We start from the raw sequence: 13948 nt of genomic DNA on the forward strand, positions 1-13948 counted from the left end.
TAGTGCACGTCTCTTTATTTGACGCCATTTTGGCGATGTGGACGTCGATGGCGATGATGAAGGCAACACAACATCCAGTCCTCGAGCGGATAAAATCTCCGATCCGGCCGGGAATCGAACCCAGACCCCCTGAATGGCAGTCAGGGGCGCTGACCACACAGCTAAGGAGGCGGACGTTTTCTGTTTTCTACGAAGCCTTGGGTGAAACAATTTTCTTCCTCCAAAGCGGCATGCAAATATGCAAGCCTGGAGAGACACGAAGCCAACTCCACCCAGCCGGTTCGAGTTACGCGTAGGCCGCGTAGTTCATTGCGCCAGCGCAGGAGCGGCGAGGGCATTGCCATCCGGTCCAGGCCGGACGTCACATCCGCTCAGATGTCACTTTCCTTATCTGTCGCCGGTCGATTGCTGACGTTTCATCTGCACCGTGCTGAACGGGCTGCGGAGACAGGTTCTCTCGCGACGTTTGTGCGCCGAGGCACTTCCCACTTCGCTGTATTTGCTTCTAATCGGTCACGTTTCGACGGCCGACTCGCAAGTGTCACGGACCAATTTACCTGAGAACGTAGTCTTTCATTAAGGCACTGTTACATAAAACATTCACGGACTTCTTGCAGCCTCAGTTCAGGGCAAAATTTCAAGCTTTCGACGATTACCTCCATCGTCTTCGGCAGGGGAAACTGGCTGTCAAAGCTGCTGCTGTGGTAACCTTATATAGCCCATAGATGGCTTCTGAATGGTCAAAACTAAAGTTTTGTCCCAGGTTCCTACATACTGGGATTCCACTTCAACCGTGACAGCGGATATAACCTGCAAGCGAGCTCTAGATGCAGAGAAGAGACAGACACTCGTAGCATTGTTTACACTACTATGGAAGCGGTGGTGCCACTAGCACAGACGTTGACACCATCTGCGACAGCATTACGTAATTACCGACCAATCAGAAGCGATATATGACTGTGAGGCCCCCACAGTAGCAGTTTTGACAGTCAGTTGCTCATGACACAGGCGATGTAGGCAATCGTCAAAGGCTTCAGTTTTTACCCTGTATCGACGCGGGAAGAAGTCCCGGAATGTTTTGTACACCAGTTTACCTCATTTCACTTTACTGAACTCTGCTAACTTAAAACGCTCTTCTGTACAATATAAAGTAACAGCAGAAATAAATAGTATGCGTATCAAACATTTAGAGATGGTTCCGGGCACATTATGATTTTTCGCAGAGGCTGCCTTTTCAGCAAGAGACGAAATCCATGAGAAGATCGTCTCCGTGGTCTATTGATTAGTGTTATTAGACAGTAATGAGGAGGTCCCAGGTTAGATTCCTGATAGTTCTCAAATTTTTCTATGGACCACACAGCCTTCGGAGGCCAAACAGGGAAATGATTGAATGAATAAGCACCGGTACTGAGATACCGGCCGCCTATGCGGACTTAAATCGAAAGATTTGCAACGGGCTTTATATACCCGAAGAGACACTGTAACTAATTTCAGGGTCTGAGAAGAAACGATCTGATATATAGGGCGTCCGGAAACAATCTGAAAACCTTGTAAGGGTGACTTAAGATCGGTCGTGCTCGGAAAGGACTTCAGAAAAATTCTGATACTTTGCGCCATTTCCGAGTTGATTAGCGTCGAAGGTAGCCAATCAGGCCGTTGCACGCGCAAATTCAAGCGGCTCGTCAGAGACGGTGTCACCAAACGTGCTCTTCATTTTGTTTCCTGAAATCAAACAAGTGAGCGACACAAAAATTTGACATGGGACGGTAGTAAAAATCGAACCCGAGCCAAAGTCTAGGTAGTTTCGTGGGCTATCATACATGTTATGAGAACAACTGGCACTAACTGCTTCGGGCGGGCCGCGTGAATTTGTGCGCCCAACGGCCTGATGGGCTAACTTAAGTACTAATTAGCTCGGAAACGGTACAACATACCAAATTTTTTCTTAACAATTATTTATCAGCACAATCTATGCTGCAATGCCTTTAAGAGCTTTTCAGACTGTTTCTGACCGCACTGTATATTGCTGTAGCTCTATGAGATGTCGTCATTTAGTTGCACTATAAGAACATACCTGTCTTTACCACACTCTATTGTGGTCAAGACAAATAGTGTTATTAGAATACATGTCTGGTACGGTGTGTGAGGACTTATCCTCGTTCCGTATTCCTTGGAAAGAACGATGATATACAGGAAGTTAGTTTGCCCATCATAAACGACGTTTTTTTTCTAAAGGCCGCTGCTGTATCAATAACGACGTATATAATAAAGTTAGTGCACCAATTTTTTTCTTTTTTCTCCAGGCGCAGAGAATTATTTGCTTTCACTTGTGCTGTAGGAAATAATTCTTGAATACAATGTCTGTGTGTTATTCTGCTTCTGTATCGCTGCACTCTTCTTTTTACTTTCTCGCTTCGTTCCGAAACGCGAAAAATATCAGCATCTAATTTCGAAAATATTACGTTGCTCTCGTACATTTCTCAACGATTGTATGTAATTTGTCGTTTGGCGGATGAGCTCTTGGGGTGGAAAGGATGTGGAAAGGGACGCGGGAAGTCCGTTTCAAGCCAACAAGCGAGTGGCCGGGTAACCGAGATCCAGACAGCGTGGTGTCCAGACATGCGTGCTACTACTGCTGCCGGCTGCGTAGCGGCGCGGCCGGAGGTGTGCGCGGCACGCCCACACCTTGCTTCCGGTCACAAGCGGTCGTCGCTAGGCGGCGCGCCATCCACAGTCCGCACTCCGTCTCGATTATTCTGTCAACTACTGTTAACTATTCTAGAAGGAAATATTCTTTGCATTCACTGTCTGCTAATTCCCGTCGATAAAACTTGTAGCTTTAAGTTTTTCAGTGTTATTTTCACCTTCTTATTGGTCAACTGGGATAACTACCAATTCCAGATGATCAGATTACTGTGTGTTTCACTTTTGTCCATTACTTCGTGCTCTCCCTATGTTCTCTTCTATTTTCTTATGTCCATGTTGTTCCTTTCGGCCTTGCCGCAGTGGTAACACCGGTTCCCGTCAGATCACCGAAGTTAAGCGCTGCCGGACTGGGCTAGCACTTGGATGGGTGACCATTCGGTCTGCCGAGCGCTGTTAGCAAGCGGGGTGCACTCAGCCCTTGTGAGGCAAACTGGGGAGCTACTGTTTGAGTAGTAGTGGCTCCGGTGTCGTAAACTGACATACGGCCGGGAGAGCGGTGTGCTGACCACATGCCCTTCCATACCCGTATTCGGTGACGCCTGTGGGCTGAGGGTGACACGGCGGCCGATCGGTACCGTTGGGCCTTCCAAGTCGTGTTCGGATGGAGTTTAGTTTTTAGTTTATGTTGTTCCTTAATTCTTAATTTCTGTTTTTAAAGCCTTCTAAATTTAGTATTTAATTTTCCCGATTCTTTGATATTGTTTCTCTCTAGTTCTTTTCTTACTTCTCCAGTCCACGCTATTGTTGACTTCCTTTTTTCAGAAATACAGTGATGTTTGATTCGTTAGACTGTTCTCATTTACTCGGCAGAGGTGCCCAAAGAGGATTATTTCTCTTACTTTCTGGCCGGCCGGTGAGACCGAGCGGTTCTAAGCACTTCAGTCTGGACCCACGCGACCGCTATGGTCGCAGGTTCGAATCCTGCCTCGGGCATGGATGTGTGTCATGTCGTTAGGTTTAAGTAGTTCTAAGTTCTAGGGGACTCATGACCTCAGATGTTAAGTCCCATGGTCCTCAGAGCCAATTTAACCATTTTGTTACCTTCTGCATATTTTAGCAGTGTTTCTCACTCTCCAACCACCTGTAGCTTGTGTTACATCCATTATTTTTGTAAAAATCCTTCTATCAAGGGTTTCTATGCTGTCCTACGTAACTTTTTCTTAAGTATGCTTTGGGCATCATGCATTTAGTCAGAGATCAACAAGGAGTCAAAATCCAATAATTCAGGGAGTTACATTTTATTGTGCATGTATAGGATACAGCACACAAAATATAAGCCTACCCAGATTATGACATATTCTGATGAATCTGATATATTTGCAGTGTATACACGAGAATGACACTTCAAAACCCTCACAAATTCCCGAACGGGACTCTTAAACCGCGAAACACTACACCTTGATGACGGAGGCAAGCAAAGCGCCAAGTTCACTGTATCATTCATACAATGTTCCGGAGTAAGAATGGCACTAACTCGTCACAGAGCGTAATAATAACAACTTATATTGCTTCGTCTACTTCTTCTTCTTATGCTTGAGGCTGATGAATCTCATTTCTTCTTCACGAATTGTTCAACCATGTCGTTAGTCTTCCTAATGTAAATATATATAAGCTAATGTTAATTTGGGAAGCCATATGTTGTTTCTAATCTGTTACTAACATTTAATGTCAAAGTAGTACGTTTTAAATCCTTTCGGAGTCACCCACCGTTTCTCGTATGACATTCGCAAACATTATCACGTGTTGCGGTAGCCAAACATTGTTTTTTCCTTTTCTCATGTGCTCAGTTCTTTTCAGAAATTGCGTTTCAGCAATTTGTATTTCAGGCATCCCAAGATGTAGAAACCAATTTTTATAAAATTTTATTTTTATTCTTATTTCCCCGTCAGGTCTTACATTTTAGTGAGTCATGGGTGATCCCGAAAAAAAAAAATTTCAAACTGAAAATGTACATTTGTTTTACAAATATTGTAATAACAATGGGAACAAACTTTGACATGGACACCTTATGTAAAATTACAGAATTCGGTTTAAATATACGTAATTAGTTTATGTCGAACTTGGTCGTACCAACAGCTTCCACTATACTTTAACATCGGGTATGTTTCAAGGAATCGTAATAGGACCGCCATCGTTTTCTGAAAACAGAAAATATCAAAATATGGTGTCAGCAGCGCTATCAGATTGTTCGCTGAGGATGGTATTGTCTATAGGAAGATTTCGTCTTTCGACGATCGTAACAAAATGCAGAACAAATTTGACAGAATTTCCACTTGGTGCAATGAATGGTGGCTCTATTTAAATGTGGATAAACACAATATAATGCCAAGGAGAAAGAGGGAAGCAGGCACATCTGATTTAAGGGTAAGTAGTTTCCATGCGGTAATACTACGAAAGGACACTAAACGGAAAGAACAAGTGAAATCAATGGTGGAAGGATGAGTGACAGATTGTTTTTTTTCCTCTCTCCTTATAGTGTTCTTGGAGTGAGCGGTGCGGCTGTAAAGGAAACGCGGGTAAGACTAGCCACATTACTTCTAGAATGCCTACTCCAGTGTTCCAATTCCTTATCAATCAAGAAAAACAGGCATCGAACGACTTCAGAGACGCGTTGCTGGGATTGTAACACATCGGTTTAGCAGATCCAGAAGTTAACAGTAATGTTCGGGAAGCTTCAATGGAATTTTTTGGAGGAATAACGACTTTGTTCCCGGGAAGTCCTGCTGGGCAAATTCAGACCACTGGTTTTAGGGGGAGACTGCCTGCATCGTGCATCTCCTATAGACATCACGAGGAAAATATGAGAGATAGAAGAAAGTACACAGGCACAAAAAGTTATTTTTCTCTTGCTCCATGAGCGAATAGAATAGGACAGAAAATCTCTCTAATATTGGTACGAAGTACTCTTCATCAAACATAGTGTGCGTTGTATTACATGTTGAGACAAATGGTACTGCTAACACCATTCTATGCGACCTTGTCGAGGCCTGAGAAATCGTGGAATTCGATACGCAGGTGACCGTCTCGAGTGACGGTAAGGGCGGTGTGGGACTGAGAGAAGGGCTGGAGGTGGGGGTGGGATGAAGGGCAAAGGAGGAGAATGCAGGCTGAAAAAAATCCATCTCCTGCTAGGGCGCGGCGGTGGTGCACAGTTTCTGTTCACCAAATTGTCATATGTTCTGGGTAGAATCGAAATTCTCTCGTGGGATGTGCATGCGATATTTTTCAGACAGTCCGCTGGACTGTGATCTCACATGACGGCATGAACGAACGCCGCAGTATAATGTGCAGTCAGCACTGTGACACTTCTATACTATGCAAGAACACTGAACGTAACAAAGAACACTGCACTCTTAACTAACCTAAGGTAACCGGTCGTGTCTAAGACCAAGACTGCACTGCAGTTACGTGGTTGAACGAGCAGACGCATACCTCGCTTCTTCCAGTATAGTACAACATCGATCACCCTTGTGAGCATCTTAAATAACCACTTGTTTGATTAACATCGCCTTTTCAATTACCACATCATTTAGTTAGTTAACCTATAATACCGCGATTCTTTAAAAAATCGAAATCGCGCGTATAAAACAGCTTCAAAATCTGATTACTATACTAATGAGTTAATGTGCTAACTGCCTGGTGGCTATCATTAAAGTACAGTGTGGGCTGTAATTATCGTACGGCAGCGAAACTTGGTATATACGCTAATGCGTTAATGTGGAACAGACTTACGCTGGACAAAATTAGTTTCAGTTTTGGCCATCAGGTGCAAATTTAGCGAAGTGAATTTAAGAAAGATGTATAGAAATGTTTCCGTATGTAATGGGTTAAGAATGGGACGTAGGTAGAGAAAGTAAAACTAGCAAGAAAGGCATAGTGTTAATTTCATTAGTAACAGCTGTTTCCACAGCTTGTTCAATATGAGCATAGGAGGCGTCGACGAGATGCTGCATCCGCAAAACAGCGTGATCAGCAGTTGCTCGCAGCACTTCCTGTGGTATCTCTACGCTTGCATGACCTGTCGCAGTCAGCAAGACATCCGCTACTGCTCTTACTACCCGACCTAACTATCGCCCCTTGGCGCTTGGCTTGGCACTTTTTTCCCCCTCTGCCCTTCAAACCGCTACCTTTCGTTTGACTTTCGACCCAATCTATCTCCAGATGAGCGTGTGTTAAGGGTTAACCTTAACCAGACGTACGCAAACATCGCAGTCCCCACATCCTGCGACACCTCACTTTAGTGAAAACTAACCCTTTATGCAGAGATGGCAGTAGACCTTTTGAGTTCGCCATCATGCCGGTGTGGGCGTGGAGAGGCTCCACCTCTTGACGAAAAAAAATGTGAAATCTCAGCTATGTGTTCCTGTTTATAGCCTTCAGACACGGTAGAGATCGAACGTGTCCCTGGTAAACGCGTTATTTGAAGTATCCCAGAGCCAAAAATTACGGTTTCCGATCAGGTGATCTCCCAGGCCATGCATCTGGAAAACATCTGGAGAAAAAACATTCATGGATTGTTGCATTAAACAGATCTCTCACTGGGTGAGCGACATTGCATAAAAACGGTGTTTCCACACAGTTGCGTTCTTACACATGATGTACAAGGAGGTTGCGATAACGTGCAGACGTCACGATACCCCCTACAGGCCGTCTGGTTGCATTTTCTTCAAAGAAGAACGGACTGAGAATAAAGGTGCTTGTAAACCCACCCCACACAGTCACATACGGAGAGTGCAGTGGCTCTTCGTGCGCAACACACGCTTTAGCAGTGCCCCAAATTCGGCAGTTTTGTATATTCACTGCGCCCTGTAGTGTAAAATGTGCTGCGTCACTCCACAGAACATAGCCAGGCCACATGTCATTAACTTCGATCCGTGCCATAATTCGTAGGGAAAATTCAGAACGTTGCTGTAGACCTTGAGGTTTCGGCTGCTGCAAACAGATCGTAAGACTTTCCGTACTGTTGAACATGAGACGTGACAGTTCTCGTGGCACTTCACGAGCACTAGCACTACCAGGGTGACGTACTGCATGATCAGTTACAGCAACAGCAACCTCGCCAATAGCTTCCATCGGCATAGCATGCCTTCCTCATCTAGGTGCCACCACCCAAGCCCAGTATGTTTTCGGAAGTCATTATTATTATTTTCTTTAAAGTAGCCGGCCGAAGTGGCCGTGCGGTTAAAGGCGCTGCAGTCTGGAACCGCAAGACCGCTACGGTCGCAGGTTCGAATCCTGCCTCGGGCATGGATGTTTGTGATGTCCTTAGGTTAGTTAGGTTTAACTGGTTCCAAGTTCTAGGGGACTAATGACCTCAGCAGTTGAGTCCCATAGTGCTCAGAGCCATTTGAACCTTTAAAGTATTTAATGACATCAGGCCTCTCTTCAGACTTTTCAGCCGGCGATACTCTCTCAGAGCAGCACTGTATTTGCTGCCATTCACAACAAACAATTTCACTAACAGCACATAGTCTATTTTCTCGATAGCCATACTGTTCACTCACGTTATGGATTGCACAGTGTATGAATTGACAATATTTACGTATAAAATCACTGGTGGTAGTAATTCCTCGTGAATGTCTGCCGTGAAGGGTAATAATGAAGCAGTAAAGGTGTTCTCGACCTGAATACAGCAGTGCTTTATTAGGTATCGTCCTGTTGGACAGAGTATGCTCTTGCTTTACTCTCGTCTTTTAACTGCCTACCTCTCACCAATTATAGGAACTCATAACCAAGAGATAACTTGGAACTTTTCACTTACACAAATCATACCCAGAGGTGAAAGGAACAGTGAGTTACATAAAAACGTCACAGTACTGACCAGGGAATGAACTCGGAACCTGCGAATTTGTAGTCTTAACGATTATTGATTGACCACTAAGCTGTATAGGTCCGAATCTAAATTAGATGAATGTGTGGTGTTTGTATAACAGTGTGACATCAACGCGGTCAGAACAATGTGTACAGCGCTTGATTTGCACCCGCGGCAACTGGAACTATTTTTTTCCCGAACATAAATCGGTTCCGCATTAACGCATTAGCGTATCTACGAAGTTTCACAGCGTAAGATAATTACAGCTTACAAAGGTCTTCCGTGAGTAGCTACTCTATAATTATAACCACACACTACTGGACGTTACGCACACATGAGAGAAAAAGTTTAGAAAAGGTCTGAAACTACGCTTTCCGTTTGTTGGGAGTCGCTAAGTGCTCTCATTGTGAAACACTGGATGAATATGGTCTGAGTAATCAGCACTCCATTTTAATCAAAAGCTAGTTTCTCAGTCAGCTCAATGTTTACGACATCATCTTTCTTACCTATCTGTCGTAGAATGATAATTTTGCAGGTATAGTCAGTGATATATGGAGATACTGTCTGCAAACAGTGTTGCGAATAGAGTCGGTAGCAAAGAAATAATAAATTAAAACGTCATACCTGATGCGCCATCCGGGAGACATTGTTACCGCAACTGCACGGACTATCTCTGCTCGCCTCACGGCCGACCCACACTCCCATCGTGCACCACCTGTCTGCAGCCCCTGTCCATTTCCCCCATATTCGCTCTTCTGAGATTCCTACGGGAGGTCGGACGTATCTGTTCATCCGCACTGAAGAAGGTGGATTCATTGCCCAGTTACGCGTATCAGATTATAGAAATGTGTGGTGTCTGTTCTTTCCGACATGGCGCAATGGTTATCGCACCTCTCTAGTAAGCTGGAGATCCCAGTTTCGAATCCCGGTCCGGTACATATTTTCACTAGTCGCCGCCGATTCTGCGTAATGTCCCAATGCAGCTGACAACAGTGACCCCTTCCCCCTTTTCCCTTTCCCTTTTCCCTTTCCCTTCCTTTTTCATTATTGCCCTTAATGGCAGACATTCACGAGGAATTACTACCACCATTCATTTCGTAAGTAAATATTGTCAATTCATACACCGTGCTAGGAGATGTGCCGTTCCCATGAAGCGTAACGCTACACGTGCCGGTCAGCATCTAGCCGTACCACGTATAGGCAGTTTTAGGCACAGGGCTAGCTAATTTGAAATGCTGTAAGCAGCAGAAAGCAACTAAGTTTAGAGACGCTACTGCTATCACAGACTGAGGACGTAGGGCCTAAGTAGAATGAAAAAATGAGATTGGCGCAGGATAGACAGACGAAATATCAAGAATGGAACTACGAAACGTAGTACACAAGAATACTGTGATTCTACTACTCTTTAACATTATCAACAGTTACTCAGAATTCACATTCTCCCTACTTGTGCCCGGTATACGAGACGACGCTTTCTGCACTCAGCTTGTTGCATTGTTCTTTCCAGGCCACTCCATTATAAAGCAACTCCTGTCTTAGAGTGAGAAGGTCTCACAGCGCTAGGTGCATTCTGCCGTTGTAGACAGCGCTAGAGCGTAGCTAATTGCCTTCACGGGTTCAGTGGCATTTCCGGGATGCGGGCAGCGTCCTTTCACGTTCTCAGTTGCTGCACACAACAGGGCGATATCTCCATTAAAACTTGAGTAATTGGTTTACATACAACAGTAAGGTGCTTCACTGCAAGAAAACGAAATGAACTTCGTAAACAGTAGGCCTACTCAGCCAATGGACGGACACATGGACTCATAGTTCATCGCAGCAACGCTAGGGGGTCCCAAGCATGTGACAGTTTTAGACCACAACCGTTACATAATTAATTTTACGACTCCAAGTTCACTTTTATCATTTAAATAACTTATTTGTAAACACAATGCCAGGTATGTAAAATAGAAGTCATTCTTGGAAATGAGTACTGTCATAAGAAGTTTTAAGTCATTGTTTTTAACGGTTTCATGTAGTATGTACGGAAAAAGCCGTGACTATCCTGTCACCTGGCTGCTGAAACACATGAAGAGTTAAGCGAAAAGCAAAGGAAGTTTAAAGATTCACGCCTTGTAAATGATCAAGTTGTTAAGAGACGGGAACAAGCTCAGAATGGACATGAATGAGAGAAAAAAATGACAGTTTTCTTTCAAGAGTTTGTCCCAGCAACCGCCTTTGTTGGTTTTGGGAAGTCAGTGTCTTAACAACTGCTCATATTGTTTAAAATATACAGCATTCGAGGTACGATATGTAACTAAGCGCATCAAACTTAATTTTGAAGTTCAGTAAATTTTTTCAAGACTTGGGAACAGCAGTGATTGTTTCTGAAGACTTTTATTTATTTTTGTTTTTAATTAAAATGGTGGTCACAATCTCGCTAGTCGAAGAGTAAGTTCTGTTTTCTGTCATCCGACTTATACGTACGGGATAACTAATATTTGAACCGAAGCATAAAATTATGAAAGCCATTTCCGTTTTCAATGAGTCGATAAATAGACCTCGTCGAGGCATCAGATATACTAGAATCTTCCCTGTTCTATCAGAGAGACGAGGAGCCTCCATATAGTTCTTAAGCAGAAAAAAATAAAGCAAGCGGTTATATTCGCGAAGTACTCTATATTGTTATTTACCAAAGACCAGAAGGAAATTACATACCTGGAACTGTAATGTAAATATGCTCTAACTGCCTACGAATACGTCAAATGTCAACTGGTGTTTTATTCGGTAAGCTCTGAAACACGGCGACAGACTTTTTTTTTATTATTTTTATTTATTTTTTTTTTATTTTTTATTTTATTTTATTTTTTTTTTTACTACTTGGTGGTTCATGGTGTGGGTTCCTGTAGTCATGTCCTAGTTCATGAACCACGGGCAACGTATGAGTGGACAAGTAAGTGGCCCCGACAGTCGGGATACCAGTTACTTTGGAATAAGGCTGGACATCTCGGACATATTCTGAGTCGTGGTCACCTTTGTGCTCATGCGGCAAAGACTACCAAATCCACCGGTTAGTCCCTCAACCGTTAGGGGTAAAACTCAATGGGACTCGGGGCAAGTAAGGCTAGCAACCTGCTTCCCTGGTACTTTAAATATGATGCTGGCAACAATCAGAGCAAAATGCCTCGGACCTTTGGAGGTGACGGAGTCCCACCTCTAACTGACAAACCAGGAACTCCTAAGATACGACTTGGCAAACAAATGGTAATGAGATGGGCAGCTATTAATATCAATGGGGGCTACTCTGGGAAGAAGGTAGAGCTGGTAGAGGCTGCAAGTAAGATGGGGCTGGACGTTTTAGCTGTTAGTGACATTCGGGTAAGGGGCGAGAAAGAAGAGGAAGTGGGAGAATACGAGGTCTACCTGTCAGGAGTCAAAGCAGGAATAGCACAATCGGGTGTAGGGCTTTACATCAGGAAAAAAATAGAACCCAGCATAGTTGCAATAAGGTATGTAAACGAACGACTGATGTGGATAGATTTGACAGTGTCTAGCAAGAAAATTAGGACTGTGTCAGTATATTCGAATTGTGAAGGGACAGATGAAGATAAGATGGATAGTTTTTATGAGGCACTCAGTGATGTAGTTGTTAGAGTAAAGGACAAGGACAGTGTTCTGCTCATGGGTGATTTTAATGCCAGGATTGGAAATCGAACAGAAGTGTATGAAAAGGTTATGGGTAAATTTGGAGAGGATATGGAGGCCAACAGGAACGGGAAACAACTCTTTGATTTCTGTGCCAGTATGGGCTTAGTAATCACAAACTCCTTTTTTAAACATAAGAACATTCACCGGTATACTTGGCAAGGCAGGGGAACCAGATCTGTCATTGACTATATAATAACAGATCAGGAACTCAGGAAGGCTGTGAGGGACACACGTGTATTCAGGGGATTCTTTGATGACACTGATCATTATTTAATCTGCAGTGAAATTGGGATTGTGAGGCCGAAAGTGCAGGTCAGGTCAGGTCCATATGTAGGAGGATAACAGTGGAGAAACTTCAGGATAAGGAAATCAGGCACAAGTACATAACAGCGATCTCAGAAAGGTACCAGTTAGTTGAATGTAGTCAATTACAGTCATTGGAAAAGGAATGGACAAGGTACAGGGACACAGTACTAGAAGTGGCTAAAGAATGTCTTGGAACAGTAGAGTGTAAAAGTAGGATGAAGCAAACAGCTTGGTGGAATGACACAGTCAAGGCAGCCTGTAAAAGGAAGAAGAAGGCGTATCAAAAATGGTTACACACTAGAACTCAGGTAGACAGAGAAAGTTATGTTGAAGAAAGAAACAAAGCCAAACAGATAATTGCAGCATCCAAGAAGAAATCTTGGGAAGACTTTGGAAACAGGTTGGAGACTATGGGTCAAGCTGCTGGAAAACCATTCTGAAGTGTAATTAGCAGTCTTCGAAAGGGAGGTAAGAAGGAAATGACAAGTATTTTGGACAGGTCAGGAAAACTGCTGGTGAATCCTGTGGATGCCTAGGGCAGATGGAGGGAATATTTTGAAGAGTTGCTCAATGTAGGTGAAAATACGATCAGTAATGTTTCACATTTCGAGGTAGAATTGGATAGGAATGATGATGGAAGTAGGATCACATTTGAGGAAGTGGAGAAAATGGTCAATAGATTGCAGTGCAATAAAGCAGCTGGGGTGGATGAAATTAAGTCGGAACTCATCAAATACAGTGGAATGTCAGGTCTTAAATGGCTACACATGATAATTGAAATGGCCTGGGAGACGGGACAGGTTCCATCAGACTGGACAAAAGCAGTAATCACACCAATCTTTGAACACGGAAACAGAAAACATTGTAAAAACTACAGAGGCATCTCTTTAATCAGCGTTGTGGGTAAAATCTTCTCAGGTATTGTTGAAAGGAAAGTGCGAGTATTAGTTGAGGACCAATTGGATGAAAAGCAGTGTGGGTTTAGGCCTCTTAGAGGTTGTCAGGACCAGATCTTTAGCTTACGGAAAATACTGGAGAAGTGTTATGAGTGGAACAGGGAATTGTATCTATGCTTTATAGATCTAGAAAAGGCATATGACCGGGTTCCTAGGAGGAAGTTATTGTCTGTTCTACGAGATTATGGAATAGGAGGCAAACTTTTACAAGCAATTAAAGGTCTTTACATGGATAGTCACGCAGCAGTTAGAGTTGACGGTAAATCGAGTTCATGGTTCAGAGTAGTTTCAGGAGTAAGACAAGGCTGCAACCTGTCTCCACTGTTGTTCATATTATTTATGGATCATATGTTGAAAACAATAGACTGGCTGGGTGAGATTAAGATATGTGAACACAAAATAAGCAGTCTTGCATATGCGGATGACTTAGTTGTGATGGCAGATTCGATTGAAAGTTTGCAAAGTAATATTTCAGAGCTAG

General features: G+C 43.5%; 1 protein-coding gene and 1 pseudogene across 1 annotated transcript in view; one reads left to right on the forward strand and one right to left on the reverse strand.

Moving 5' to 3' along the window:
* LOC124607126 (phospholipid phosphatase 1-like) overlaps nt 1-13948 on the reverse strand; it is a 773329-nt gene that overhangs the window by 99627 nt on the left and 659754 nt on the right. The window lies entirely within an intron of this gene.
* On the forward strand, nt 2988-3105 carry LOC124608499 (annotated as a pseudogene).

This window comes from Schistocerca americana, chromosome 3 (assembly GCF_021461395.2).
Source record: "Schistocerca americana isolate TAMUIC-IGC-003095 chromosome 3, iqSchAmer2.1, whole genome shotgun sequence".
In the NCBI taxonomy this organism is placed as follows: domain Eukaryota; kingdom Metazoa; phylum Arthropoda; class Insecta; order Orthoptera; family Acrididae; genus Schistocerca; species Schistocerca americana.